Source organism: Mustela nivalis (genome assembly GCF_964662115.1).
Source record: "Mustela nivalis genome assembly, chromosome: 3".
NCBI lineage: Eukaryota > Metazoa > Chordata > Mammalia > Carnivora > Mustelidae > Mustela > Mustela nivalis.
Genome location: NC_139022.1, coordinates 28201700 through 28229665, shown reverse-complemented (window position 1 = coordinate 28229665; position 27966 = coordinate 28201700). Strand labels below are relative to the sequence as shown.

Below are 27966 nucleotides of genomic sequence, written 5' to 3'. Positions count from 1 at the left end.
TATCAGGAACAGATACTGGATTTTGTCAAATGCTTTTTCTGCATCAAATAAGAGAATCATGTTCTTTTCTCTTTTCTTATTGATTTGTTTATCACATTGATTGATTTGTGAATGTTGAACCATCCTTATAAACGAGGGATTAATCCTACCTGGTCATGATGGATAACCTTTTCAATGTGCTGTTGGATCCTGTTTTCTAGGATCTTGTTGAGAATCTTAGCATCCATATTTCAATGATATTGGACTGAAATTCTCCTTTTTGGTGTGGTCTTTGTATGTTTTGGGGCTTCAGGTAATGCTGGCTTAATACAAAGGGTCTGGAAGTTTTTGTTCTGCCTCAACTTTTTGAAACAAAATCAAGAGATTAGGTGTTATTTCTTCTTAGAACGTTTAGGAGAATACTCCAGGGAATCTTACAGGTCCTGGGCTCTTGTTTTTGGGAGGTTTTTTATCACTACTTCAATCTCCTTTCTAGATATCAGTCTATTCAGATTGTCAGTTTCTTCCTGGTTCAATTTTGGGATTGTATAGTTTTCCAGGAATGCATCCATTTCATCTAGGTTGCTTAGCTTATTGGCATATAACCATTGATAATAACTTCTAATAATTCTTTCTATTTCCTTGGTGTTAGTTGTGATCTCTCCTTTTTCATTCACAGTTTTATTAAATTGGGCTTTCTCTCTCTTTCCTTTTGGATTAGTGTGGGCAATGGTTTATCAATCTTATTGATTCTTTCAAAAAACCAGCTTCTAGTTTTATTTATATGTTCTACTATATCTCTATTTTCTATCTCATTAAGCTCTACTCTAAACTTGATTATTTCCCTTCTTGTGTGGCAAAATTTGTTTGCATAATTTGTTTTTGATTCTACTATTCTTTAAGGTGTAGAGAGAGTTGGTGTATTCTGGATTTTTCCAGATGGCCCTCAAATATCATGTTGCTTGAGAATTGTTCCAGAAAAAGGTACTCTATCATCTTTGCTATAATAACATGTTCTACTAGATATATCTCTTGTGAATTAGACATATATCAATATAACACCATTATTAACACAAAGCCTGACATTTATCAAATATATATATATATATATATATATATATATATATATATATATATTAATGAATGTGTAGTCTATATCTTAGATATTCCTATTTCCCTGGATAGGAAGCATTCCACTGCTTTCCATGCTGGGATGGAATGGAATAACTTTTCAATAAAAATATTAAAAGTTAATTGGAGGACAGAGGGGATGATGAAACATGAGAGACTGTGGACTCTGAGAAACAAACTGAGGGTTTTCAAGGGGAGAGAGTGGAGGATGGGTGAGCCTGGTGGTGGGTATTAAGGAGGGCATATATTGCATGGAGCACTGGGTGTGGTGCATAAACAATGATTCTTGAAACACTGAAAACATAAAATTAGATTAGAAAATAAAACAAATATGGTTCTTTAAAAAAATATATAGCAGACCTAAGCATGGACTGCCTTAAAGTCCCTCTAGTCATCTTTTCTTTTTTTCCCTCTAGTCTTCTTTTAAATATTTATGAGGAATCAGTGTTGTTCAATAATGATTTAGAAGCAGTAAATGCTTGAGGGACATGTTTGGTGATGGTGGTAATTGTGTGTATGTGTTTCCGTTGGGAGATTTCTCAAATTCTATTTTATAAATTTTGTACCTAAAACTAACTTGGGTGACTAAAGCAAAATACTTTTACAGCACCCTAATGTGAGTATAAAAACAAAAATATGCTTAGACAAACATACAATAAACAAAAAATATTATTCTATATGACTGTTAATTTTGATGCAAATATATTACATGAAAATCAACCACATGAGGACCAATAACTATTATTTTTGCTAACCAGCTGCATAATGATACACAGATACTTTAATCTCTTTAAAAATTTCCTATCTATAAATGGACATTGCAGTTGTGCACAGCCTTAATATTGCAGTATATATTTTGTTGCCGACAATTTCATTTTCTATTTCTCTAGAACTGATCCAATGTTTTGTAAATACCTTGTGTCACTTTAAACAACGAGAGTGTTATTTTCCTTATTAAGTTTCCAATTTTATTTATCAAGTTTTTTTTCCTCTGAGAATAAAAAAAAATGGCTATAAATTATTATGGTTTTTACATGTACTTCTGTAAAAAGTTGAGAATTAGGTAACCTAATTGTTAATTATCTAATTGTATTTCATCTTTCCTTAATGGCTTTAAGTGGAATTTACTTAATTTTCTGTTATACATTGTCTTTTTAGTAATTTAATTTAATTGTTAAATTAAATTAAATTAAACTTTATTTTATTTTAAAGAATCCTTTATGTAAGGACAAGATGGCAGGGAAGTAGGAGGAGGCGCCATTTCAACCTGGACCCTAAAGTGAGCTGATTACCTACCAAAGAACTCTGATCACCCATGAAATCAGTCTGAGATTAGAATTATACACATCTAGATCTCTAAGAGGGCAACAGATGCCAGTGGGCAGGTAAAGTCGAGGGGGAACACTGGGCTGAAATCATAAGATAAACAAAAGGGGGAGGGAGCCACCAGAAGGGACCCACTGGAAAGTAATACCCCAATATGAGAGTGCCCTGTGACTGGGAACCAGCATTAACTTGGAGTATGGTTGAAAGCACTCAAAAAAGGCAAAGGATTGTGGGGGGAGATTGTGGGAATCAGGGCTGTTGGGGACAGGGGCTTAAGTCCCCAGACCCAGAACAGCCACCCTTGATGAAGTCCCAGAACCTAGGTCAGTTTGGTGGGGTGAGGTTCAGATCCAACTGCTAAGAAAGAATTAAGATGTCTCTGGTGCAAAAAGGTGGTTTATTAAAGTATGGGGACAGACATAAAGTATGTGGGCAGACAGAGATGCAGCTGCCCTGGGTTGGGAGAGATGGCTGGTTATGTACCCTGCAGTTGGGGGAAGGTGAGGGGAAGGGATGTTTCAATGGAGTTTTCATATGCTAAAGAGCACCTACAAGGTGCCAGGATACTAGAGGCCTACCTGAGGCTTGGCAGAGTCCTTGCAGCTTGATCAATGTTGTCTTTTGGCCAGTCATTAACATCAAGATAGTTGGGAGATTCTTGTTGGGATGTCACAATGCTGCTATCAAGTGTCTTTGTTAGTGAGATTTATGAGATTTAGGTTCAGAAGAGATTAACTATATTTACATTACCTTCTACCTTAGCCTCCTGCAGTTGTGTTTATGGAGGGGAGGGTGACATTAGGGCTTGAGGAACTGAGTTATTTGCCTCTGGAAATTGTGCTATTGATAAGGTAACTTCTTTGTTTGTAGATCTCTAGGACCTTTGTAAACCAAGGGACACTCCTGTCTTGTAGGATTGTGATTTCTGCAAGTTAACTATTTGTTTCTTGTTTATGGCAGTCAGGGGTGCCTAAGGAATGTCACACATATTACCTAGGGAAACAGGTGGAGAGGGGTTGCAAGGTGCCAGCTTTTGCTTTGTCTTCAGCCAGTCTCCTGCTCCCTCATCACCCCTGGCTCTGAGCCAGAGAGTGTGGAAAAGGAGCCAGGTCTTGGTCCCTGAGCTGTCAGTGTGCCTGAGAGCTTCTGGGTGGCAGTTCCCATGAGGGTTAGGGAGCCTCACCAGCTGGCAGAACCACAGCCTTCTGCACTCTCCATGCGCCCACACAGCAGGATCAGAGTCTGAGTCATGCCCCACATGCCCCTCTCTAGAGAACTGAGTGCAGGCTCTAGCCTGTGCTCTCTGACCCGGAACACTCACAGGCTGGACCAGGGGAAAAATATCAGTCCACTATCCATGTTTGGGACCTATCTGGTGATCTGGAGCTGCTCAGACAATCATGGCTATCATGGTTTTGGGTAAAAGAATCCTCTCTGGACAATCAAATAATCAAAAGCCAATCTCATTTATCTTTGCCCAAAGATTTTTCAATTGTTTAAATGTCCTCCTTAATTTGGAGGATGCTTGTATCTTTAAAATATACACTTTTCATAATCTTGGAGTATAAATTATCCCTCTAGTAATTCATATCATTAAAGTCATTTTGTAAAATCTAGTGGTATATAAACATAGTTCTTCAATAATTTTTCAAATATGTTTCTTGATGTTTTATACTGCCATAAAGAATAATACAGATAACTCTTCCTCATTTATTTTTTCTAAGAGAATTTTTTAATTTTTTTTAATGTAACAGTATTCCTTGTTTTTGCACCACACCCAGTGTTCCATACAATCTGTGCCCTCTCTAATACCCACCACCTGGTTCCCCCAACCTCCCATCCCCTGCCCCTTCAAAACCCACAGATTGTTTTTCAGAGTCCATAGTCTCTCATAGTTCACCTCCCCTTCCAATTTTACTCAACTCCCTTCTCCTCTCCATCTCCCCCTTGTCCTCCATGCTATTTGTTATGCTCCAGAAATAAGTGAAACCATATGATAATTGACTCTGTATGCTTGATTTATTTTACTCAGCATCATCTCTTCCAGTCCCATTCATGTTGCTACAAAAGTTGGGTATTCATCCTTTCTGATGGAGGCATAATACTTCATAGTGTATATGGACCACATCTTCCTTATCCATTCATCCCTTGAAGGGCATCTTGATTCTTTCCACAGTTTGGCGACCGTAGCTGTGGCTGCTATAAACATTGGGGTACAGATGGCCTTTCTTTTCACAACATCTGTATCCTTGGGGTAAATACCCAGTAGTGCAATTGCAGGGTCATAGGGAAGCTCTATTTTTAATTTCTTGAAGAATCTTCACACTGCTTTCCAAAGTGGCTGCACCCACTTGCATTCCCATCAACAGTGTAAGAGGGTTCCCCTTTCTCTACATCCTCTCCAACACATGTTGTTTCCTGTCTTGCTTATTTTAGCAATTCTAACTGGTGTAAGGTGGTATCTCAATAACTCTTCCTCATTTTTAACAGCGTGAAATCAATATTGAGGTTTGTCCATGGATTTATCCAATAATGTGGTTAATTATTTTATTAATTTAATGTTTTAAAAATATTTTGCCTTTAAGAACAATAACTAGAGAAAGACCATGAGCAGGAGGAAAGGGCAGTGGAAGAGGGAGAAGCATATTTCCTATTGATCAGAAAGCCCAACATTGGGCTTGATCCAGGATCCCAAGATCATGACCTGAGCCAAAGGCACATGCTTAACAAACTCAACCATTCAGGCACCTTTATTTCTTTTAATAAAGAATTCTATCAGGGCACCTGGGTGGTTCTGTGGTTAAGCATCTGTCCTCTGCTCAGGTCATCATCTGGTGGTGCTGGGGTCCCTGCATCAGGCTCTCTGCTCAGGGGAGAACCTGATTCTTCCTCTCCCACTCCTCCTGCTGTGTTCCCTCTTTTTCCGTGTTTCTCTCTGTCAAATAAATAAAACCTTACATAAATAAATAAATAAATAAATAAATAAATAAATAAATAAAATCTTAAAAAATAAATTCTATCACCTAGTATAATCAGATCAGGGAATGTGGCAGAATAGGAGGACTCTAAGCTCAAATTGTCCCATGAGAACAACTAATTAACCCTAATATCAGTGTGAATAACTCAGAAAACGACCCAAAGACATACAAAACAAACTCTACAGCTGAATGTAGAAAATAGACCGTATCAAAAAGGGCATGTAGGGTGGAAACATGTTGAGGATCTAAACAGAACCAAGGGACTGTCCACTGGAGGGACAGACCCACACACATGGAAAGGAGAGAGAAAAGGTCTTTCACACGGGGGACCCTGATTAAGGAAAACAAATCTCTATAACATTTGGTTTTTAAACCAGAGGGGCCACATCCTGTATATTCTTATAAACTGTGGGACTTAAAACTTAGAATTTTAAAAATCACTGGTCTCATTGCTGGGAGAATCAGTAGGATGAGAGGAAAATGAGTCCCGGGCCTTAGAGAGACAGCACAACAAAAAGCCCACAGAAGCACAGGAAAAATAAGCAAACAAACAAAGGAACACCTGTGGCAAGAGGAGGGAGATTAGTTTATACAAATCTCAGAGCATGTGGTGGGGAGTCAGGGATTTTTGGAAGGCCCATCACTGAGCAAAAACACAGTAACCTGTGGGAACCAGCATGGAGCTGACACACTCCCTACTAAGCTTCTTTACACTGCCCTTTCCTCCTGCTCATGGTCTTTGCATCTTCCTCACCACCAGCCTGGTCCATTCTAGCACTGAATATCCCCTACATTAAAAGACCAGCAAAAACTGATGAAGTTCTTGACATAGGTGAGGTTCAATGGGATGAGGTTTGGAGCCAATGGCTAAGAAAGAGTTCTTAAGACATCTTTGGTGCAAAAAGGTGGTTTATTAGAGCACGGGGACAGAACAGATGCTGTGCCGGGCATGTGAGGAGTGCCTGGTTATATACACAGGAGTTGGGTAGGTGAGGAAAAAGGGGTGTTAAGAATGGCTATTGGGGGTTAAGAAGACTTTCAGGATATTGAAGGCATGGTCACTATCAAACCAAGGCCCCTTTCCCTCTAATGAGGCACTAACATAAAGATAATTGGGAGTCTCCTGGTGGAATGTCACATTCCTGCTATCAAGCGTCCTTGTTAGTGAGATTTAGGTTTAGAAGAAATTTAACTTTATTTACTTTTCCTTCTACCTCAGCCTCCTTCAGTTTTCATGGAGGGGAGGATTCTGATCTCTGCAAGTTAACTATTTATTTTTCTTTTAGGGCAGTCAGGGGTGCCTGAGGAATGTTACACATATTACTGAGGGGAGTGGATGGAAAGGGGGTGCAAGGTGCCAGCTTTTGCTTTGTCCTCAGCCAGTCTCCTGCTCCCTCATCAAAAACCTTGCTAAAACCACACCTCACACTCCCCCTCCCCCAGTATTGTGTGGATCCACCTTCTAGAGCCAGATTTATCTCAGTGTCAGCACCATAGGCCCACACTCACATAGGACCTCAGCATAGAATTTAACACTGTGTGTCCTACCCTCATGAATATTGTGGATAGGTCCCCTCCAATAAGGTCTTGGTCTGAGTCCCTCCAAATTAGGATCACAGGCCTAGAAGTATGTCTGATGCACTTACAGGGGCAACACCACTCTAAAGTGACTCTTGCTCCTCTGAGGAAAGGGAATGATAAGCAAACAAATCACTCGGAATGCTGCCCCAGGCATGAACTGGGACAGACAACTAGTCTGATTGCAGATCCCGCATGTCAATGAAACTGCCTTGGGGAACAACATGAGAAAGTGCCATGAAATCTGGTGCTACTGAATCTTTGATAAAGGCTCTGTCTGACTCAACTCCACCCTATGGCAGCCACAGACTTATTCGCTAACATCCAGGACCAAACACTGGCAACAGCAGACAAAAAGAGTCACTAAAGATGACTGGAAAAAAGAACAAAGTGACTCAGCTGCAGCAGCAGCTGTGCACATCACACACAGGTGGCACCTTTCAAGTGTGGTTCCTTTGTGCTTCTACTGTGTCATGGTGGATACTACACAGCAGGGTCTATAGGATATCTTCTTTGTAAGAACACTACTTTCAAGAGGAGGAGATGGAGCTGTCTTTACTATCAGAGAGAAACACACACACACACACACACACACAGTTAGACAAAATGAGGAGACAGAAGAATATATCCCATATGAAAGAACAGGACAAATGACAACAAGAGGCCTTAGTGAGATTGAGATAAGTAATTACCCATAGAGAAGAAAGTGATATTATAAAGATACTCACAGGACTTGAGAAAAGAGTGGAAGACATCAGTGAGACCCACAACAAACGGATAAAAAGGAACCAATCAGAAATGACCAACACAATAAAAGAAATTAAAATTAAATTAAATGGAATAAATACTGCACTAGAGAAAGCAGAAGAGGGAAACAGCTACCTGGAGAATAGAGTAAAGGAAAGTAATCAAGCTCAGCAGGTGAGAAGCAAACATTATGTAAAATGATAGTAGATTTTGGGAGCTCAGTGACATCATTAGCATAATAACATTTGTATTATAGGGATCCCAGAAAGAATAGAGAGAGGGAAGGAGAGAGAAAAAAAAAAATTGAAGAAGAAATAGCTGACAGCTACCAGAACCTGGGAAAGGAAATAGAAATTCAAATCAAGGAAGAACAGAGAGCCCCCAACAAAACCAAACCAAGGAAGTCTGTGCCAAGACCCATAGTAATTAAAATGGCAAAAAGAAGTAAAGAACAGTGAATTTTAAAAGCAGCAAGAGAAATGTAAACAGTTACACACATAGGAAACCAAATAAAGCTATCAGCAGATTTTTTTCAGCAGAAACTTTTCAGAACAGAAGAAAATAAAGTGATATATTCAATGGGCTGAAAGAAAAACAATTGCAGCCTAGAATATTCTATGCACGAAAGCAGTATTTTGGATTAGGGGAAATACTGTCCCAGACAAACGAAAATTAAATGAATTCGTCACCCTAACTTACTCGTATAAGAAAAGTTAAAGGAGAGTTTTTGAGGGGAAAGGAATGACCATAAATAAGAGTAAGAACTGTAGGAAGAAAAAAAAAAAAACTAAAATAAGTACATCACTGAAAATCAGACAAATGACTTAAAAAATAATAGGATGCAAAATGTAACAACACTACCTAAAATGTGGACAGTGAAGAGTAAAGAAAGGATTCAAATGTAAATGCCTCTCAGCTTCATATGGAGTGCTATATGCTAAGATATTATATACAAATGAGTGCTAACCACAAATCAAAAGCTAGTAATAGATAGACAAAAAGCAAGAAGAAAGGTATCAAAGTATGTTACTAAGGAAACCCAACTAAACATGAAAGGAGGGAGCAAGAAAGGAAAAGACTAGAGAATAACAACAGAAACAAATAAACACAAGCAAAGGCAATAAATGCATATGAATAAATAAATATGCAAACAGACTAAAAACACTAATCAAAAGACATAAAAACAAACAAAATTCAAAAACAAACAAAACCCACCTACATGCTGCTAAGTTCAGACCTAAAAACACCTGCAGGTTGAAATTGAGGAGGTAGAGAAATATTTAGCATGAAAGTGGATGTGAAAAGGAATTTAGGGTAGCCATGTTTATATCAGACACAATAAAATTTGAAACATGACCATAACAGGACACCTGAATAGCCCTGTAGGTTAAGCATCTACTTTCGGCCCAGGTCATGATCGGAGTGTCCTGGGATAAAGTACTGCATCAGGCTCCCTGCTCAGCAAGTAGTCTGCTTCTTCCTCTCCCTCTACTGTTTGTTCTCTCTCTTTCTCAGATAAATAACTAAAATCTCTAAAAAAATTAAATAAATAAAAATAATAAATAAATAAATAAATAAATAAATAAAACATGACCATAATAAAAGACAAAGAAGGGCACTTTTTAACCATAAAAGGGAAAATCCAACAAGAACATCTAACAATTGTAAATATTTATGCACCAAAGAAGAAAGCACCCAAATATGTAAGAAAGTCAATAACAAACATAACAATTCTAATTAATTGTAATAAAAAAATGGTCAAGAACTTTTATCATTCCACTTGCATCACGGACAGATTATTCAATGAAAACACTAACAAGCAAACCGTGGTTTTGAAAGGCAGACTGAACTAGATGGACTTAACAGATATATTCAGAACATTCCATCCTGAAAGAGCAGAATACACATTAATTTTAATTGTACATAGAACATTACCCAGAATATACCACATATTAGACCACAAAACAAACTTAAACAAATTAGAAATGATTGATATTCTACCATGAAACTCTTCCGAAGAAAACTATATGAAACTAGAAATCAAGGGAAAGAAGGATTTTGGAAAGAGCCCAAATACATGGAAGTTAAATAACAAGTTAAATAACATACAACTAATCAATAGCTGGGTCAATCAAGAAATGAAAAAGGTTATCCAAATTATTTTTGCTCATTTTTCTCTGATTGAAAATCAAAACAGAATGGTCCAAAATCTTTTAGATGCAGGAAAAACATTTCTATGAGGGAAGTTTATAGCAATACAAGTCAACCTTAAGCAGCAAAAAATTCCCGGGATGCCTGGGTGGCTCAGTTGGTTAAGCATCTGCCTTCGGCTCAGGTCATGATCCTGGCGTCCTGGGATTGAGTCCCACATTGGGCTCCTTGCTCGGCAGGGAGCCTGCTTCTCCCTCTGCCTCTGCCTGCCATTCTGTCTGCCTAAGCCTGTGCTTGCTCTCTCCCCTTCTCTCTCTCTGATAAATAAATAAAATCTTAAAAAAAAAAAAAGAAGCAAGAAATTCCCAAATAAAAATCTAACTCTAGACATAAAGGGACTACAAAAATAAGGAAAAGCACCAAAAAACAATAGAAGGAAGGTAAAAATAAAGATTAGGAAATAAATAAATGATAGAGAAACTAAAAATATTGAATCTACAATCTGATTCTTTGAAAAGATCAATAAAATTAATGAACAGCTAGCTAAACACATCAAAAAGGAAAAGAAAGAAAGGACTGAAACAAATCAGAAATAAAAGAGGGGAAATAAAAACAGACACCACAGAATGACAAAGGATGATAAGATAATATGAAAAAAATGCCAACAAATTGTACAACCTGGAAGAAATTGATAATTTCATAGAAACATAAGACCTCTCAGAAATGAATCATATAAAGAAAATTTGAGCATACTGATTACCAGCAAATAAATCAATTCAGTATTCAAAATATGCGCAAATAACAATAGTCCAGGGACAGTTTCAAAGGTGAATTCCACCAAACATTTAAAGAATATATAATATACCTATTCTTCTCAAGCTGTTCCAAAAAAAAAAAAAAAAACAAAAAACAAAAAAGAGGAAGAGAAATAAAAAAATTCAAACTAATTCAAATTCCATGAAGCCAGAATTATCTGGATCCTAATTCCAGTTAGATTATATATGGTGTAATATTATTTTCTGTTGTACAAAAAAAAAAAAAATAACACATCTATAGAACACCTGGTGCACATAAGAACAAGTGCCTCCTTTAACACCCATCACATACTTAACCCTTCCCCACCCACCTGCCCACTGATAACCCTTTGTTTGCTCTCTGTAAATAATTTTTTTCTTTTTGTTTTTGTGCTTTGTTTTGTTTGCCTCTCTCTCTCTCTCTCTCTCTCTTGCTTTTTCTCTCTATTTTTTCCCTTTGTCATTTTTTGGTTCTTAATTTCATATATGAATAAAGTCATAAGGTATTTATCTTTCTCTGTCTTTTTTTTTTTTTTTACTTAACCTAATTCTCTCTACCTTCACCCATATATTTCCAAATGACAAGATTTCATTTGTGATTATATAAGCTCCTGAGTCCTGTGCTAAGTGCCAATGAGTGTCCACCGAGTTAAGTGTCCACTGAGACTCACAGGGTTGGAGGTTGGAGAACTGGAGGTGTGTCAGAGTAAGTGTTCAGTGACCATTCATATCCATGACTTTCAGGGACCCTCAGCTGTTGCCACCAGGCACACACCTGCCAGAGGCTAATGCATCAGGGGGCAGGAGCAGGATATATATCCATTTATCTTCTGTATCCATTTGTCAACTAGTGGACACTTGAAATATTTCCATAATTTCACTATTGTACATAATGCTGTTAAAAACACCAGAGTGCATATATCCCTTTGAATTGGTCCCTTTGCATTCTATGGGTAATTACCTTGCAGTGCTATACCTGAATCATAGTGTAGTTTTTAAATTTTTAAATTTTTAAATTTTTGAGGAACCTGCATACTATATTCCAGGGTGACAGCATTACTTTTCATTCCACTGACAGTGCAAAAGTGTTCCCCTTTCTCTGCATCCTCACCAACATCTGTTGTATCCTGAGCCTTCAATTTTAATCATCCTGACTGGTGTGAGGTGGTATCTTGCTGTAGGTTTTTTTTTTTTAATTTATTTATTTTCAGCATAACAGTATCATTATTTTTTCACCACACCCAGTGCTCCATGCAATCCATGCCCTCTATAATACCCACCACCTGGTACCCTGACCTCCCACCTGCACACCACTTCAAACCCCTCAAATTGTTTGATCTGCATTTCCCTGATGCTGAGTGATGTTAAGCATTTTTCATGTGTCTGTTGGCAACTTGTATGTCTTCTTTGGAGAAATGTATTTTCATGTCTTCTGCTTATTTCTTAACTGAATTATTTCTTTGTTGGGTGTTGAGTTTAATAAGTTCTTTATAGATCTTGGATACTAGCCCCTTATCAGATATATCATTTGCAAATATCTTCCCCTATTCTATAGGTTGCCTTTTAGTTTTGTTGATTGTTTAATTCACTGTTTGTTTTGTTTTAGTAAGCTAGTATTTTATTGAGAATTTTTGCATCTATATTAATTAGAGACATTGTTCTATAGTTTTATATTTTTTAATTTTTTAAAATTTTATTGATATTTTGTTTACTACACAAAGCTTTTAGTTTTTGGTGTAGTTCCAAAGCTTGCTTTTGCTCACTTCCCTTAGGAGACATTTCTAGGAAATTGTTATTAAAGACAATGTCAAAGAAACAAATGCTTATATTTTGTTGCAGGAGTTTTATGGTTTCAGGTGTCACATTTAGGTCTTTAATCCATTCTAAGCTTATTTTTGTGTAGGATATAAAAGAAAATTGGTCCCATTTCATTCTTTTGCAAGTAACTCTCCAGTTTTAAGAAAACCATTTGTTGAAAAGACAGTGTTTTCCCCATTGTATATTCTTGCATCCCCTGTGCTAGATTATTTGACCATGAAAACATAGGATATTTTCTGGACTTTCTATTTTTGTTCCATTAATCTAAGTGTCTGTTTTTATGCCATTAACTCAGTGTATTGAGTATCATAGGTTTGCAGTATATTTTTAAGTTAAATATTACTAAATTAATTGGAGTATAATAAATACACTTGAAGGATGTAACACAAATATTTATGTGTACTTAAAGCATTGCAGTCAATTTCAAATAATGGAGACAGAGCTATAAACTTATTTTGTGTTGAGAATATCACATTGCATGTGACCAAATTTTATTTTCTAAAAGTTTTACCCTTAGCTTGACATTCTCAATGTAAAATCTAAGAAAATAATTTTTTCACAAGTTAGTGTATTTGGGGAAGCTTCTAAGTAAGATGAATGTCTAATGAGGTGAATGAAATGATTTAAGAAAGAATTTCATTCTAAAGCATATTATTAACCTGATTATTGCTATAGACAAATGGACCTTGATGACCCTAAAGGATAATATCAGGAACATGAAATATAATCTTCAGAAATATTTTCTGAATACATGAAGAACAGATATTTCCAGTTTCTCTTATTTCGCACTGGTTTTCCAAGAGGAAATTTAACTCTTTCATATTTAGGTATTAAGTCTTCCTTGAAGCAAAACCTATGATACAATGTTTCAGAAATTCTAGAGCAAAAAATAAGAGCTTCAAAGTGTAGAAAAAAGATTTTATCAGACCTCATCTGTGCTCATTTGACTTGAAATGTCAGTGAAGATGGAAGCCAAATACATCAGTTTATGAGAATTGGCATAGAGATGTTCACATACTTACAATATTGTTGGCATCTTTGGATTTTTTTTGGCTGACACAAATTAAAATTTATTTACAATTTAAAACTTTATTCTGGTGTATGATTCCATGAGTTGTAACACCTGATGTAGTAACCACTACCACAATGATGACACAGGGCACTTATATCACACAAATATTTCCTCATACAGTCTCTCTGTAGTCAAACTATTTTCCTCTGATATAAACTTGCCATGTAGTGTTCTGCTTTCCATCTCTGTGTATTTGCAATTGCAGCATGTCATAAGTGAATTCATATAGTATGCAAACTTTTTATACTGGCTCTTTAACTATGCCTTTGTGATTTGCCCACATTTTTGCATATGTTAATACTTTCATAAATTTATCTCTAAATAGTATTTATATATATACATATATAAATACATGTATATATACATATGTATACAATATATATATATTATATATAATACATATATTAACCACATCTTTCCCATTCTTTAATCAATGAGGAACAATAATATCTTTACAACAAAGACAGCAAATGTTAGCAAAATATACAGTTTTATATATATATATATATATATTTTTTTCAGGGCTGAGATAATTGTTGTTTTACAATTATATATAACTATCAAAAAATAAAACTTTCAAAAGCCGTTGAATGGTATGGGGATAATATCCAATTATGTCTTTAGTTATTACAGAATAGTATCCTTGTCAAGAATAAATGGGTATAGTGCTAGATACTGGCTAACTGACTTAAGATTCATTTCTTAATATTTATTGATTCCAGATTGTATATAAAATCAATAGTATTTACCTTGTAGAATTTCTATTCAGGGATACAGGAAATAATGGACAAAAACACTTGCAGTACATAGATCTGTACACATGTCATCAACATCATCATCATCATCATCAAGTTCACTGTTCCAAGCCTGGAGTAAATCAGCATCACATCACTTCCAATTTTATCAGAAATTTGAAAAAGTAAAGAGGAAGCTTAAGATTATGAACTAATGAGCTGTAAGAGAAGTAAAGAGCCAAATGATAGAGAAGTTATGCCATAATGGATTTTAAATCTGGAAAACAAACTTGTTTAAGAAAGAAAGAAAACAAACATGAGGAAAATGAGATGGCTAGAAAGAAGACTGATTGTAAAACTTTTAAGAATGTGATGATAATGGGAATAATTAAAGGGAAAGTTAATGGAATAAAGGCCAACATCATTTAAAAGAAAGTGGATTTCCATGCAAATATATCCATATGCAGAAATAAACTAGAAGTACATTTAAATTAATAAATTAATAAAAATAAATTTAAGGATAAAAATAAGCATAAGGAGAAGTAAATTTAGAAATAAATGAAAAGAGCATATCAAAATTTAGAAAGTAAACCAAAATTTAGAAAGTAAACCAAAATTTAATTTCAATTACATGGAATATTAATAAAAATTCTACAGAAACTTCTGTGAAATGAAAAAATAATATTACTTTAAATTAGTGGCTTATTGCTATGAACATAATGATTGGAATATTTCCAGTAAATTAGAAATTGCTGAAACACTCCACTGACATTCAAGCCCATCTCTCCTTATAAATATCACATCCTATGTAGCAGCACTAATGATAAAATAGGTATTCAATAACTTAAAAACAATTTTATAAACCAAAAAATTTGAAATTATTTGTAATTGTATTTTAAAGTATTTTTATTTTTGATTATCAACTTAATTGCATGAACTAATAATTTGATACATATTACTGGGTATCATAGTCATTGATATTTTGAATATTTATATATTTGGTTTCATTCTTCCACCACAATTTTTTCCAAGGGTCATCTTGATGTCCCTATTTCTCAAGCTGTAAATGAAAGGATTGAGGCTGGGAGATAACAGAGAATATAACACAGACATAAAGAGGTTCATTGATGATGAAGATTTTGAGGCTGAACCTAAATATGCAATATATCCAGAAGAGAGGAACAAGGTTACCACATTTAGATGAGGCATGCTGGTAGAGAAGGTTTTAAACCTGCTTTGTGAAGATGGAATTCTTAGGACAGTGGACACAATATAAACATAGGAAACAACAATGAAAGTAAAACATACAAAAGCAAAACAACAACTAACAATAATAAACACATATTCCAGAATTTGGTCCCCATAACAAGCAAGTGTAAGCAGTGATGGAATATCACAGAAAAATTGATGCACTATGTTTGGCCCACAGAAATGGACAGAAAATGTGCTTGCAACATGAATGGATCAATAGATAGAACCACTGAATCAAGATGATGTCACCATCTGCACACATGCACCTCTATTCTTGACAGCCTCATAGTCCAGAGGACAGCAGATGGCAGCATAGGGGTCATAGGACATCACCAGAAGGAGGGAAAACTCTGTGCCAGCAAAGACAAGAACAAGGAAAACCTTTGAGGCACATCCCACAAAGGAGATGGAATGGTTGTTGGTCAGTGTTCATGACAGATTTGGGAACAGTGACAGAGATGTAACAGATACCAATCAAAGACAAATTTTTCAGGAAGAAGTACATGGAGGTTTGGAGATACTGGCCAATGGTGGTGAGGGTGGTAATGAGGAGGTTCCCCATCAGTTTCACCAGGTAAACCAGGGGAAAAAAATTAGCATAAAGTATCTTTAGCACCTGATCATCAGGGAATCCAATGAACAAAAATCTTGTTTTTAGGGTCACATTGGTCAATTTGTCAGGCATGATGATTTTTTTTTCTTGGAAACATAAGAAAATTTTTCTTGAATCTTCCAAATCTGTCTCTCTCTCTCTCTCTCTCTCTTTTTTTTTTTTTTGGTTTTGTTATTTACTGACTGTGAAGTTATTCCTGTGGTAGAGCATATCTTACTAACTATAATTTCTTCAGTTCATGTAGAAAAATATTATATGAAGATAGTCATTAAAGTAGGTTAGAATAATTTTTCTTGTGATAGCCCAAAATGTAGGCATAAAATAAAAAATACTACCTCCTATTTTCATTTAACTTTGGTGGAATAGATTATAATACTGGAAAATTAGCATAAGAGAGTAATTTGTTTACTTATTCTCAGAAATTTGCTTAAGTTCAATGTGAACTGTTTATATTTTTCAATTGTATGACAATACAATTTTATTTTCAATACAAATTTATTTTCAAATGTATGACAATACCATGCAATGTCAATGTAATCAAGGTTCAAATAAATCACTAACATTTATACAAAGGTTTTAAAAAGATAATATGTGAGCTATTTTTTAAAGTTTTTTTTTAAGTTAATAAAATCCTAGATGTATTTATGTATTATATATTATAATTTAGCTATTTTCTTTCAATAAAGACATATGCTTAATATGTGACTAATAATCAAAATTAAAATACTTATTTTAAAATTAATTCCAATTAAAATACATTATTTTCCTAAAGGAAAGTGGAATGCAAGAATTTTAAATAAATTTACCTTCTTAAATATATAAATATATAGCTGGGATAACACTAGGAAGCTTCTGGTAGATCCACAGATGTTTTAAGAAATTCACTTACAAAAAAAAAAAAAAGAAAGAAAGAAAGAAAGAAAGAAAGAAAGAAAGAAAGAAAGAAATTAATTCACTTACCTAATATAAATCGAGTTTTCCTAATTTTAGAAGGGAGTCAGTTGTTTAAAACACTGTGAAACTTAACAATAAAAATGAGGGTAATAAAGGACACATTCTTACATAGGAAGAAAAGTTGAAAAGCTTTTAAACTGTTTTAACTGTTTAAACATTACTATTTTTAATGTTTAAACATTAATGTTTTAACATTACTACTGCTCTGCTTTCCAATGCATTGCTGAATAACAGTCTTCTCTCCACTAGTAAGCACAGGTTCAGAGTATTTATATGGGTCTTGCATTTTTGTGCGTGATTAAAATTGACTAATTAAAATGAGAGGTAATTAGCTACTGATGCTCTCTCATGTTATCATCACAGACAATAATAAATTGAAAGTGCAAAGAATTAAGTCCGAATTGAAAAATGTCTTTTTCCCAGTAGGGTTACTTGGCTCGAGGACTAATTAATAACAAAACTGTTAAAAGACGTTTGTTAAACTTTGCATTGTCAGGTAATGGATTGATTTTAATTTATAATTTCATCTGTGAACAAAAAGATTAGCTATATCTTTTTATTTTGCTACTTATTTTGATTATTTATATTTTATATTTTTAAAATTTTAATATATTGTGTTAAACACCATATAGTATATCATTCGTTTTTTGGTATAGTATTCCATGATTCATTGTTTGCATATAACACTCAGTGTTCCATGCAATCTGTGACCTCCTTAATACCCATCACCAGGCTCATCCATCACCTCCACGCCCCTCCCTTCTAAGACCCTCAATTTGTTTCTGAAAGTCCATAGTGTCTCATGGTTCATCTCCCACTCCAATTCCTCCCCTTTATTTTTCCTTTCCTTCTCCTAACGTCCTCCATGCTATTCCTTATGTTCCACAAACACATGAAACCACATTATAATTGACTTTGCCTGCTTGACTTATTTCACTTAGGATAATCTCCAGTCCTTCTGTGTTGACACAAAATTTGGGTATTCATCCTTTCTGATGGCTGAGTAATATTCCATTGTGTGTATGGACCATATCTTCTTTATCCATTCACCTTTTGAGGACATCTTGGCTCTTTCCACAGTGTGACTATTGTGGATATTGCTGCTATGAACATTGGAGTGAATACAGATCTTCTTTTCACTACACCTGTATCTTTGAGGTAAACACCCAGTAGTGCAATTGCTGTGTCATAAAGTAACTCTGCTTTTACATTTTTGAGTAAAGTCCAAACTCTTTTCCTGATCAAAATATCAACAGCATTTTTTAAAGTGCTGGAACAAACAATCCTAAAATTTGTATGGAAGCAGAAAAGACCGTGAATCAGCAAGGAAATGTTAAAAAGAAAAACAAAGCTGAGGGCATAATGTCGCCTAATTTCAACCTATATTACAAAGCTGTGATCACCAGGACAGCATGGCATTGGCACAAAAACAGACACATAGAACAATGGAGTAGGATAGAGCCCAGATATGGACTCTAAACTCTATGGTCCACTAATATTCAGTAAAGCAGGAAAAAATATCCAATGGAAGAAAGACAGCCTCTTTAATAAATTGTGCTTGGAATGTTGGACAGCTATATAGAGAAATATTTTTTTTAATTTATATTAAATTAGCCAACATATAGTTTCTGATGTAGAGTTCAATGATTCATCAGTTGCATGTAATACCCAGTGCTCATCAAATCATATACTAACTTACTTTTTTTAATAAAAATATTATAAGCAGGATATCATTCCTTACACAATACAAAATATTTAAGGTATAGGACAATGAAAAAAAATCCCTTAAATTTCATTCTTCATCTCCACTTCTGTTTTCTGTCCCTTGGGGGAAAAATATCTCATTTTTCTTGTATTTTATTTGCATTGTCCTGGCACTTTACAATATGCAAATGCAAAAATTATGTATATCAACATAAATGATAACTTCTATGTTTTTTACTTATTTTTAATTGGACATATTTTCCAAACATACATACAATAGTGTCACAATGTAAAAATGAATAAAATTGATTCATATCCATAAAATTGATTAATTTCATAACTAAACTCATGATTCTTCACAGAAGTAAAAATGATTCTCAATTAAAAATTAACTAATGGCGGGGAAGTAGGAGGAGGTGCCACTTCAACCTGTACCCTAAAGTGAGATGATTACCTATCAAAGAACTCTGATCACCCATGAAATCAGCCTGAGATCATCGCCTGAGATCCAGACATGGATCCCTATAGGGGCAGAAGATGCCAGTGGGCAGGTCAAGTGGAGTGGAAACGTGGGACTGATATTGGAAGATAAACAAAAGGGGGAGGGAGCCACCAGAGGCGACCCATTGGAAAGTAATTCCCCAATACGAGAGTGCCCTATGACTGGGGGCCAGAATTAACTTACAGTCTGGTTGAAAGCACTCAAAAATAGCAAAGCATGGCAGGGGGAAATTGTGGGAATTGGGGCAGTTAGAGACAGCAGCTTAAGTCCCCAGACCCAGGACAGCAACCCCTGGTGCTGAGCAAGAAAGAGTGCAGTGGATAAACCAGGTCTTGGTCCCTGAACCACCAGCACACCTGAGAATGCATGGGGTCTGGCTCCCGTGAGAGGGTTGAAGCCTTGCCAGCTGGCAGAAGTACAGCATTTTTGCATTCCCCTCAAGAGTACCATGTCGTGCAATCAGAGTCTGATTTGCACCCCACGCCCTCCCCTGAGACAGCCCGGCGCACTCTCAGACCCTGAAAGACCAGGCACTCCCAGCCTGGGCCAGCGGGAATATCTCAGTGTGGGATTCCTGCTTGGAACCTCTCTGGAGGTCCGGAGCTGCCCAGACAGCCGCCACTGTCATGGTTTTGGGTACAAGCAGGAGTTCCTGTGTCCTGGGACCACGACTCAGAACATGCTCTGCCAGTGGCTTAGGGGGAACTTATGTGCTCTGCAGCACCCAAAGGGGCACAGACTGCGGCTTCTCATTGAGAGGGAGGTCTGGGTGCAGTTTGCTTTCCTCTAAACCTCCAAAAACCATCAAAAGCTGTCAAGGCGAAAGGAAAAAAAAAAAAAAAACCTAAACAACAACAACAACAAAATACACCTCCAAGAACAAAAGCCTAAAAAACCGGTTTCTTCAGAGCCCACCACCTTGAGGGGGGAGGAGGACTTAACTCAGGGAACATTGTCTGAAAACCTATGTAGGAAGCCCCTCCCCAAGAAAGCCAACCAGGAAAAAAAAATAAACAAAAATTAAAAAACCGACAGAGAGCAACCACCACTACTTCATAGATACAACTTTTATTTTTTAATTCATTCCCACTATCTGTTTCTTTTTTTATATATAGATAATTTTTTCACATATTTACCATCAGAGTGAGATGTTCAGTACATCAAATTCCATAATAATCTTTTAACCTGAACTTTTTGATACATATACCCATGTTTTTCCTTTGTAATTCTTTTTTTTTAAGATTTCATTATTCATTTGACAGACAGAGATCACAAGCAGGCAGAGGCAGGCAGAGAGAGAGAGGAAGGGAAGCAGGTTCTCCGTGGAGCAGAGATCCCGATGCAGGGCTCGATCTCAGGACCCCAGGATCATGGCCCGAGCTGAAGACAGAGGTCTCAACCCAATGAGTCACTCAGGTGCCCCTTCTTTTGCATTTCTATTTTTAATTTTATTTTAAATTTTAGTTTAGTTTAGTTTATTCTTTTTTAATTTTTATTTGTTAACATTCATATAGAGTTAAATTTCAAGGTAATTCCCTTTCCCCAATCAATGCTACCCCAATATGCAAACAAATTTTTAATCCCCCTTTATTTTAGGAAAGTTGAGTCCTTTAGCAAAGATATCAAGATACATCCAGAAATAATCAAAATAATTTTCCTCGCACACCCTGAGAATTTATAACCACTCTCCCATCTTTTTCTTCCACCAGTGTTTCTGTGTATTTGTGTTTGTCCTGATAGTATATAAATTTTATGCTTGGGGTTCTTTTTGACGAGTTTTTTTTTTTTTTTTCAAATATATATATTTCCCACACACACACTCTGGTCATATATTTTATCAGTCTTTTTGTTTGTCTGTTTTTCTTCGTATATGTCATAAATATTACCTTGGGGCCCATTTGGGCTGAACCTTCTCTTTTAACTTCCCTTTTTTTCCTGTCTCTCTCTCTCTCTCTTTTTCTTTTTTACTTTTTCTTTTCTTTTTTCTCTCTTTCTTTTTTCTTTCATTTGGGTGGGGACTCCTGATTGCTCAGAAGCGTTCCAGGGTGCACGTCGATATATCCATCTCTCACAAAAATGACTAGGCAGAGGAAGTCCCAACAGAAGAAAAATTCAGAGGATAGGCCTTCTGCAACAGAGCTAATGGTTATCAACATAGACAATATGTTGGAAAGGGAATTCAGGCTAGCAATTATCCAGGCAATAGCTAGGTTGGAGAAAGCCATGCATGACAAAATGGAATTGATTAGGGCAGAGCTGAAAGCCACCAGGGATAATGTACACAATGTTAGGGCAGAAATGAGAGCCACCAGGGAGTATGTTCAAAATGCTCTCAATGAGTTCCAATCTAATCTAAATTCTCTAAAAACTAGAGTAACTGAGACAGAAGACATAATTAGTGATCTGGAGGACAAACAGATAGAAAGAAAGAATCAGGAGGAAGCCCATAACAAACAGCTTAGTAGCCATGAAAACAGACTTAGGGAATAAATGATTCCATAAAATGTTCCAATGTCAGAATTATTGGGATCCCTGAAGAGAAGGATAAAGAAAGAAGTCTAGAAGATATAGTGGAACAAATTCTTCATGAAAATTTTCCCAATCTCGCGAATGGAACCAGCACTCATGTACTAGAGATAGAAGGGTCTCCCCTCAAGATTATAGATTATTAAAAGTCCTCGAGACACCTGATAATAATAATGAAGAATTATAATTGTAGGCAGGCCCACGTGAAGGAAGCTAGGAAAAGAAGCTCCTTACGTACAGAGGAAAGCCCGTGAGAATAACATCAGATCTTTTCACAAAAACCTGGCAAGCAAGAAAGGGCTGGCACGATATATTCAGGGCACTAAATGAGAAGAACATGCAGCCAAGAATACTTTTTTCAGCAAGACTCACATTCAAAATGGACGGAGAGATAAAGAGTTTCCAAGACCAGCAAGGCTTAAATGTGAATGACACCACCAAGCTGACACTGCATGAAATATTAAAGGATATTAAAGAATATTAAAGAATATTAAATATTCTTAGCATTCATAATGCTAAGAATAGGATTGAACAAAATTATAGAGAAAATCTACAGAAAGAAAGTCTTCAAAGGTAACACGATGTCAATAAAAACGTATCTATCAATAATCACTCTCAATGTGAATGGCCTAAATGCACCCATAAAGCAACACAGGGTTGCAGATTGTCTAAAATGACAGGACCCGTCCATATGTTGTCTACCAGAGAACCATTTTGAATGTAAAGATACACCCAGACTGAAAGTGAAGGGATGGAGAACATCTTTCATGCCAATGGGCCTCAAAAGAAGGCTGGGGTAGCGATTCTCATATCAGACACATTAGATTTTAAGCTAAAGAATGTAGCCAGATATAGAAGGACACTACATCATTCTTAAAGGGACTATCCACCAAGATGATCTAACAATTGTAAATATATATGCCCCCAATGTAGGAGCAGAGAATTACATAGAAAAACTATTAAATGAGATAGTCATACTGATAGGAATACATTAATAGTAGGAGATATTAACACAACTCTCTCATTAATAGACAGTTCATCCAAGCAGAAAATCAATAAAGAAACAAGAGCATTGATTGACACATTGGACCAGATGGACCTCATAAATATATACAGAACATTCCACCATAAAATAACAGAATACTCATTCTTCTCAAGTGCACATGGAACCTTCTCCAGTATAGACCACATAATGGGTCAAAAATCAGGACTCAACTGATACCAAAAGACTGAGATTATTCCCTGCACATTCTCAGATCACAATGCTTTGAAACTGGAGCTCAATCACAAGGAAAAGTTCCGAAGGAACTCAAACACCTGGAACCTAAAAACCACCTTGCTTAAGAATGCTTGGACCAGGGACGCCTGGGTGGCTCAGTTGGTTGGACGACTGCCTTCGGCTCAGGTCATGATCCCGCAGTCCTGGGATCGAGTCCCACATCGGGTTCCCAGCTGCATGGGGAGTCTGCTTCTCCCTCTGACCTTCTCCTCGCTCATGCTCTCTCTGTTTCTCTCTCTCAAATAAATAAATAAATTCTTTAAAAAAAAAAAAGAATGCTTGGACCAACCAGGAGATCAAGGAAGAACTGAAACAATTCATGGAAACCAATGACAATGAAGACACTATGATCCAAATCCTATGGGATACAGCAAAGACGGTCCTAAGGGGGAAATACATAGCCATCCAAGCCTCCCTGAAAAAAGTTGAAAAATCCAGAATGTACCAGCTGTCTCTACACCTTAAAGAACGGGAGAATCAACAACAAATCAAACCAACTCCACACATAAGAAGGGAAATAATCAAGATTAGAGCTGAGATCAATGAGGTAGAAACCAGAGATACGTTCTACTAGAAGCTGGTTCTTTGAAGGAATCAATAAGATCGATAAACCATTGGCCACACTAATCCAAAAGAAAAGTGAGAGAGCTCAAATCCATAAAATTATGAATGAAAAGGGAGAGATCACAACGAACAACAAGGAAATAGAAACAATCATCAGAAGTTATTATCAACAGTTATATGCCAGTAAGTTAAGCAACCTGGATGAAAAGAATGCATTCCTGGAAAACTACAAACTCCCAAAATTGAACCAGGAAGAAGTTGACAACCTGAATAGACCGATATCTAGTAACGAGATTGAAGCAGTGATCAAAAACGTCCCAAAAAAGATGAGCTCAGCATCCGATCGGATGCCCTGGGAAATTCTACCAAGCTTTCAAAGATGAAATAACACCTATTTTTTGAAGCTCTTTCAAAAAATTGAAGCAGAATGAAAACTTCCAGACACTTTCTATGAAATCAGTATTACCCTGATCCCCAAACCTGGCAAGGAACACACCAAAAAGGAGTATTTCAGACCAATAACACTGTTGAATATGGATGCTAAGATTCTCAACAAGATCCTAGCAAACAGGATCCAACAGCACATTAAAAAGATTATCCAACATGACCAGGTGGGATTCATCACTTGGTTACAAGGATGGTTCAACATTCACAAATCAATCAATGTGAGAGAACAAATCAATAGGAGAAGAGAAAAGAACAAATCATCCCCTGGATTGATGCAGAAAATGCATTTGACAAAATCCAGCATCCGTTCCTGATTAAAACGCTTCAAAGTATAGAAATAGAGGGAACATTCCTGAACTTCATCAAATCTATCTATGAAAGACCCACAGCAAATATCATCCTTCCTGTTGAGATCAGGAGCATGACAAGGATGCCCACTCTCACCACTCTTGTTCAACATAGTACTAAAAGTCCTAGCAACAGCAATCAGACAACAAAGAGAAATAAAAGGTATCCAAATTGGAAATGAAGAAGTCAAACTATCTCTCTTCACCGATGACATGATTCTTTATATGGAAAACCCAAACGTCTCCATCCCCAAACTACTAGAACGCATATAGCAATTCAGTAATGTGGCAGGATACAAAGTTAATGTGCAGAAATCAGTGGCTTTCTTATACACTAACATTGAAAATACAGAAAGGGAAATTAAAGAATCAATTCCATTTACTATAGCACCAAGAACCATAAGATACCTGGGAATAAACCTAACCAAAGAGGTAAAGGAACTGTACTCAAGGAACTACAGAACACTCATGAAAGAAATTGAAGAAGACACAAAAAGATGAAAGACCATTCCATGCTCTTGGATCAGAAGAATAAACATTGTTAAAATGTCTCTACTGCCTAGAGTAATCTACACATTAAACGCCATTCAAATCAAAATTCCACCGGTATTTTTCAAGGAGCTGGAGCAAATAATCCAAAAATTTGTCTGGATTCAGAAGAGATCCCAAATCGCTAGGGAAATGTTGAAAAAGAAAAATAAAACTGGCAGCATCACGTTACCTGATTTCAAGCTTTACTACAAAGCTGTGATCACCAAGACAGCATGGTACTGGCATAAAAACAGACACATTGAACAGTGGAATAGGGTAGAGGTCCCAGTTATGGATCCTGAACTCTATGGTCAAATAATCTTTGACAAAGCAGGAAAAAAAATATACAGTGGAAAGAGGACAGTCTTCAATAAATCATGCTGGGAAAACTGGACAGCTATATGTATAAGAATAAAACTTGAACATTCTCTTACACCATACACAAGGATAAACTCGAAATGGATAAAATACCTCTACGTGAGGGGCGCCTGGGTGGCTCAGTGGGTTAAAGTTTCTGCCTTCAGCTCGGGTCATGATTCCAGGGTTCTGGGATCGAGCCCTGCATGGGGCTCTCTGCTCCGCGGGGAGCCTGCCTCCTCCTCTTTCTCTGCCTGCCTGCCTGCCTACTTGTGATCTCTGTCAAATAAATAAATAAAATTAAAAAAAAAATACCTCTACGTGAGACAGGAATCCATCAGAACCCTAGAGGAGAACATAGGCAATAACCTCTTCAAAATCAGCCACAGCAACTTCTTTCAAGATATGTCTCCAAAGGCAAAGGAAACAAAAGCAAAAATGAACTTTTGGGCCTTCATAAAAATCAAAATCTTCTGCACAGCAAAGGAAAAAGTCAAGAAAACAGAGAGGCAGCCCACGAATGGGAGAAGATATTTGCAAATGACAGTACAGACAAAAGGTTGATATCCAGGATCTATCAAGAACTCCTCAAACTCAGCACACACAAAGCAGATAATCATATCAAAAAATGGGCAGAAGATATGAACAGACATTTCTCCAAAGAAGACATTCAAATGGCTATCAGACACATGAAAAAAATGTTCATCATCACTAGCCATCAGGGAGATTTATATAAAAACCACATTGAGATATTACCTTACACCAGTTAGAATGGCCAAAATTAGCAAGTCAGGATACAACATGTGTTGGAGGGGATGTGGAGAAAGGGGAACTCTCTTATACTGTTGGTGGGAATGCAAGTTTGTGCAGCCATTTGGAAAACAGTGTGGAGATTCCTCAAGAAATTAAAAATAGAGCTTCCTTATGACCCTGCAATTGCACTACTTGGGTATTTACTCCATAGATACAGATGTAGTGAAAAGAAGGGCCATCTGTACCCCAATGTTTAAAGCCGCAATGGCCACAGTTGCCAAACTGTGGAAAGAACAAAGATGCCCTTCAATGGATAAATGGGTAAGAAAGATGTGGTCCATAGACACTATGGAGTATTATGCCTCCATCAGAAATGATGAATACCCAACTTTTGTAGCAACATGGACGGGACTGGAAGAGATGATGCTGAATGAAATAAGTCAAGCAGAGTGAGTCAATTATCATATGGTTTCACTTATTTGTGGAGCTCAACAAATAACATAGAGTACATATGAGATGGAGAACAGATGGGAGTTGAGGGAAATTGGAAGGGTAGGTGAACCATGAGAGACCATGGACTCTGAAAAACAATCTGAGTGTTTTGTAGGGGTGGGGGTGTGAGGTTGGGGGAGCCAGGTGGTGGGCATTAAGGAGGGCACGTTTTACATGGAGCACTGGGTATAGTGCAAAAACAATGTATTCTGGTATGCTGAAAAAAAATAGCAAAAAATTATCACCAATACCTATTGTATCGTAGTTAAGTAAGTAAAGTGTCATTCTTCACAGTTATCTCTTGGCTACTATGCACAATTTATTTTTAAGACTTGTATAATTTCACTGATGCTGACAAATTATAAAGTAGGTGTTTTATATCATTTTACTTCTAAAGAACACCAAATGTTAGAATTACCTATAGATCATAGAAAAGAATGCGTTTTTTGGATCATAAGAATCCAGGGGAGAAGTTCAAGTACACCATTAAAGCAAAATACCCAACATGGAATGCACTGAAGAGGTAAAATGCACCAGTTTCACTTTCTCCATGTTATTGCTTCCCCATGGTAGCACAGTTAAGTGTCAAGAGAGATCCCAGAAGTAAGTATGTGGGAAAGAGCCAAAGAGACTCACTTGTCACACCATTCAGAAGACTGCATTGATTTCCACAAATGAACAGTGGGAAAAGTATAACAAGGTTAGAAAGGCTAAGAATGTAACACCAGAGGATGATCCTATTAACCACTTCAAAAACTCCATCATGAAGCACACATGGACCATCTGTACATGTTACATGCACATCATTCAGTTGACTTGAGGGCACCCTCCACACTCTGACCATCTTATCCTCACACACATCCTGCCTTATAGACAACTCCCTGTATATGTCTCAGAGAGCAAAATGAGTGAGTTTTACAGATGGCAGATGAGTATTTACAGATAGGTGACTCAATTATTGGGATTAGGATGAACGACATAAACCTGGGCATTCAAAACCACTACTGGGAAGCAAAAGGGAGGGTTCTAGCACCTGTCTCACTTAACATGTTGAAGAGAAGGCATTAAATCTTAATTCCTCCAAAAAAAGAAACAACAAGTGTAGATTATGCGTATATAAAGAAAACGTTTGTAAAAACCTTGGAATATCTAGCAGGTTGTAATTTCTGTCTTGATGACATGCATTAAAGACTACAGGAGGTACTACTTTTTCTAGTGCAAAATAGTAAAATAAGACTTTAAGGATGTTGTTCCTGAAGGTTAGACAGTTGGTTAGACTTCTGACTCTTGATTTTGGTTTGGGTCATTATCTCATTGTTGTGAGATCAATTTCTGCAT

General features: G+C 36.5%; 1 long non-coding RNA gene and 1 pseudogene across 2 annotated transcripts in view; one reads left to right on the top strand and one right to left on the bottom strand.

Moving 5' to 3' along the window:
• Positions 1-6694: 6694 nt before the first annotated feature.
• The window catches only part of LOC309861487, a 763634-nt gene continuing 742362 nt past the window's right edge, over positions 6695-27966 (top strand). Inside the window, exon 1 of the long non-coding RNA XR_014309963.1 lies at positions 6695-6768. This is a non-coding gene — a long non-coding RNA (uncharacterized lncRNA). The remainder of the gene's footprint in view (positions 6769-27966) is intronic.
• LOC309861898 (olfactory receptor 14A16-like) lies at positions 15299-16244 on the bottom strand (annotated as a pseudogene). Its single transcript has one exon. The product of its transcript is annotated as an olfactory receptor 14A16-like (transcript).